Source organism: Cebus imitator, unplaced genomic scaffold (genome assembly GCF_001604975.1).
Source record: "Cebus imitator isolate Cc_AM_T3 unplaced genomic scaffold, Cebus_imitator-1.0 Scaffold106, whole genome shotgun sequence".
NCBI lineage: Eukaryota > Metazoa > Chordata > Mammalia > Primates > Cebidae > Cebus > Cebus imitator.
In genome coordinates, this window is record NW_016107421.1 from 984,982 (window position 1) to 989,821 (window position 4,840).

Sequence of the window (4,840 nt, forward strand, 5' to 3'; positions counted from 1 at the left end):
TTGGAATTTAAATTGCTTTCAATAATTGCTTTTAACTGCTTTCAGTGGCAGAACCTTTTTGCCAATACACTATGGGCATCTGCAAAGTTTGGGATTCAGTGCTCCTTTTATATCTTCTGTTTCCACCTGGCTTTATAATCTTAAATGGTAACACCAAAGAAGATTGGGATGACCAGGAACACCCGTAGGGACATTTCAGCTGCCTTCCATTCTGAACATGGCTCCCTCAGAGCCTCAGCAGAATGTCCTTGCTTCTGAATCTTGCAGGAGAAGAAGCCGGGTCCAGATTGGCAGGAGAGTGAGTTTACAGCCCAAACCACCTACTATGCCATTGTGTACAGTGTAGACAAGTGATGCCACAAGGAAATGAACTCTGTAAGCAAGGACTGAGATTTCAGCTAGTGTTCTGAATCCACTTCCCCAAAACAATCATTCAGACAAATGACAGGAATAAGCAAATCATCAATAACAGCAGCAGTAGCAGCCACCACTGTCATCCCCGAGTCCTAACCAGGAAACTGACTTTTGTTACTAAGAGCATGGGTTGTGGAGTGTCAGGTAAACTGTGGCTCCATGTTTGGCCCTGATACTTGCTAGCAAGCTGAAACAGGCAAATTGCTTTACATTTTTGAGCCTCAGTTTTCTCATCTGTGAAACAGAATAATGATATCAACTACATAGGGTGATTTAGAGAATTAAATGAACTGAAGCCTAGAGCTTTTGGTACAATTACTAACCGCATTTGAAAATTAAATGGGACAATCTAAGCTGATAAGAGATCTGTCTCCAAGGTGTGCATGTGCCTTTAGCTCATGCCTTTTTGGTTCATATGCGTTGTGTGGGGAGAGAAGTAAAGAAGGAAAGCTCTCTGGAAAGCTTAGGAAATCATCATGAGAGTATACAAGCTTCGAAAGTTAAACATACCAGTGAAGAACTAGTTCAAATAGTGTTTTTCTTTCCGTGTGTTTTGGAAGGTACAAATTGACCATTTTCTGTTAAATATTGTACATTGGGAAGTTCTTTTTTTTTTTTTTTTTTTTTTNTTTTTTTGAGATGGAGTCTTGTTCTGTTGCCCAGGCTGGCGTGCAGTAGTGCAATCTTGGCTCACTGCAACAACCTCCGCCTTCTGGGCTCAAGTAATTCTCCTGCTTCAACCTCCCAAATAGCTGGAATTACAGGTGTGCACCACCATGCCCCGCTAATTTTTGTGTTTTTAATAGAGACGGGGTTTCACCATGTTGGCCAGCCTGGTCTCGAACTCCAGACCTCAGATGATTCACCCGTCTGGGCCTCCCAAAGTGCTAGAATTACAAGTGTGAGCCACTATGCCCGGCCTTCTATTTTCTGTAAGTAAAACAGTTCCCTATAATGAAAGTCACATGATCAGCAACATCTAATATTATAACGTTAGCCTGGGAATTTGGAACACGAATTCCTGGAAACACGTGATTGCAGAACAAACTCACTTCTACTTCTCTTTCTCATTGTGTTTTCTCTTTCTCTTCTTTCCCTTCTTTTTCTTCATGATTGGCCTGAGAAATTGAACTCTTTATATCTTACAATGAAGAAGGGAAATATTTCCTATTTTGGTTTTTCCATGAAGCATTAAATGTCATATCAAGGCCTCGAGGATAAAGGTGTGGAGGCTGTCATTAAAGGCGAATAAAGCCCATCATTGCCTTATAGCCTCTGGTAGAGACTGGGTAGTTGTTAATAAACCTCATTTTCTTTTCTTTCTGGTCACACAGCCAGACATTTCCCAGTCACTCTTTAAGGTAGGTGCAGCCACGGGGCTGAGTTCTGGCCAGTGCAGTGTAGTTGGAAGTAATATTGTTACTTCCAGTCCCAGCCTCTCATTCTCTTACTCTTCCCTTCTCTGCTGGACTTAACAGAGGATCTTACAGGAGGCTCTAAGGTCCAGTGGATACCAGAGCCACAGAGTGGAGAAGACTGGGCCCTTGAATCCCAAGTGAATAGCTGCCTGCTAAATGCCCACATTCAACTTGGGCAAGAGCAAGAAATAGACTTTTCTTGCATTAATCTTCAGAGATGAGGGTTGTTTGTCACAGAATCCAGCCTGACCTCTTACAGATACAGCCTTCGGGCACTTGCATGCACACACAATCCTTTTTATCTTCACTGTGTCCTTCTGAGGCACAGAGATTTTCCCAAGGCCTACGGTTGATGTCTAATTAAGCTGGAACCAATCCCCTAGTCCCATAGAGTCTCTGATTGGGAGGATTTTTTTATTTTTATTTTTAGAGATGGGGTTTTGCTCTGTTGCCCAGGCTGGAGTGCAGTGGTGTGATCATAAGCCACTGCAGCCTGGGTTGAAGCTGTCCTCTCACCTCAGCCTCCTGAGCAGCTGGGATTACAGGTATGAGTCATCACACCCGACCCCTTGATCAGTAGATTAACGACTGTAATTCTGTAAGCATCTCTGTATGCCCTTTGTGTGTGCAGGCACTATGCTAGATACTGGGAACACAAAAGTAAATGATCCCCAAAGATCATTTAGTTCAGCTACATGGAATTCTATCTATAATAGTGTGCAAAATTAAATATATTCCCAATCCAGGCAGTAATATCAATGTGTAAATCAGGCTGAGCATGGAGTAGGAGGGTCTTCAGGAAACTGAAGAGTGGAGACATCAGCCAAAGGTGTTTAAATAAAAAATCTCAAAACACCATGCTGGCTTGGCAAAGCACATCTTTGGGTTGGATTCAGCCCACTGGCTCCCGATTTGCGATCTCTGCTCTACAGCACCTCTGGAGTGCGTCTGTGGTCATTGAGTTGCATTCCCTTATAAGATCAATTGCTTAGAGTAGACCTGTGATCTCAGGCCAACTGGAAGCCTCAAGATTGAATTCCAAGACTTTTGTTTGTGTCGTCTGAAAAGTGGACACTCCCCCATTTTTGTTGCAAGAGAGATGTTGGTAGTTCCAGCTGCTGTGACCATCTTGCAACCATGAGTGGATGCAAGATCCTTATGTCTGAGAATAAAGCCCAGATGGAGAAGGCTGAAACCAAGAAGCACAGAGACGGAAACCAAGTTCTGGTGGTGTCACCCGAGTCCTTGACCAAGCTGCTTCTGAATACAATATGCCCCTGCTATTTTCAACTTCCTGAACTGATAAATCCCTTATTTACGCAAACTTGGATTGTGTTCGTTTTTTGTTTGCTTGCAAACTGTTCTCTTTCAAAGGGGATCTGGTGAATAAAATTTATCCAACTCCCTAAACACAATAGATGTGTCACAGAGTGGGGTGAAGATCTAGCAACTTCCGAGTCTGAGTATCAGTGGTGGGGCTCAGTGGTTACACTGGAATTACCAAGAATCCTTTCACATTACTGAAAGAGAAGGCAGCCTGTTGTGAAGAAAAGTCCTCAGACCCATTTCTGTTTCATCTCTGCAGCATGAAAAGGATGGGACCCACTGTGTGTCCACATTTAATGACTTTCTGTTGCTTGATCCTAGAAATAGGGTTGTTTTCAGACAAGAGTCTCCCAACACAAGAGGTTTCTTACCCTCAAAAGAGGGCGAGAAAGGAATTCAAGATCTAGGATGGTGGCAGCACAGGCAGAAAATAGGTATTTGATTTTACCTCCATGTCACTGTCTGGAGTACGATGGCACTGTGTTACTAATCAATCCACCAATGTTTACTGGGCACTGGCTGCGCCAGAAACCATGGAAGCACGAGGGTCATGCAGATGATACCCATCTCCAAGGCTGGTGGGCACCAGAGGCACAGGTTGCTTACTCCTGAGACACAGCATTACATGGGAACTAATTTTTTATGTGTATGGTTTATGGGAAAGTAAACAAGAAAGCAATGAATATATTTGAGCCTGGACTATGCATCCTATTCTAGGATTAAGAAAAAGGTACTCAGCGTTAACAAAAGTAAAAACACACAGGAATGCAGCCACGGTTCCCAGGGCTCCATGCTGATGCATGTCCACTCTTGGTTGTCATAAGAGTTTTAACTCTTTTTGTGTGTAAGGGCTAAAAATATATAAATTGGAGCTAATCCTTAATCTACAGTCTGTGGTTGATCAGAGATGATATGTTCAAAACAAAGCTCAAAGCTTTCTTCTACTGTGTTTTGTGTTCTAGATGCTTGGATTCCCTGGCTTTTATGACAGTCTACTTATAATGTGTCTATTTATGATCAAATACTACGTTTTATACCCTCCGAGGGAAGAATTGGAGTCCCATTTATTGCTGTAACTTCCCCTGTGCCTAACATCAGATAGGAAAGAAGAAAGGAAGTAAAGAAAAATGGAAGAAAGAATGGCGGGAAGAAAGACTGGGGTTTGGAGAACATTTGAACACATGTTCTTGCCTTGAATGAAGCACCGACTAATTTCTTTACTTGTTACATTCAGAATTCAAATAAAAGAAAATTTTCATCTTGTATTTGTCTACGTTTTGATCCAAAGAGGTGGCCTTTAGTGTGAGAACATCACTCAAGACAGGAGAGGCAACGTAGGGCAGAGGAAGGGCCCTACACAGACCAGCGACTTAGTCCTTGCTCCAGCACATCATTGTTGAGAGGGTTTGAGCAAGTGTCTTAATTTCTCTGAACCTCAATTTCACCATTTATAAAACGGGGACCATAAAACTTGCCTCCCAGCATCACAGAAACAAGTGAGCTAGCATGCGTGAAACTCCTTCGAAAAATGGTAAAATAAAGTCCCCCATATCATGAAACTGATTTAACACAAACTTCTTATCGTCCGATTCTGTATTTCAGGAGTTCGGTATGGGTCTCATTGAGCTAAAATCAAGGTGGTGGTGGGGCTGCATTCCTTCCACAGGCTCTAGCTGGGAATC

The 4,840-nt window shown here is 42.7% G+C and overlaps 1 long non-coding RNA gene across 1 annotated transcript; it reads left to right on the plus strand.

Moving 5' to 3' along the window:
- Positions 1-1,308: 1,308 nt before the first annotated feature.
- On the plus strand, positions 1,309-4,421 carry LOC108310704. Its single transcript, XR_001827877.2, has 2 exons — positions 1,309-1,346; positions 4,121-4,421. It is a non-coding gene; the product is annotated as an uncharacterized LOC108310704 (long non-coding RNA).
- The last annotated feature ends 419 nt before the right edge of the window (positions 4,422-4,840 follow it).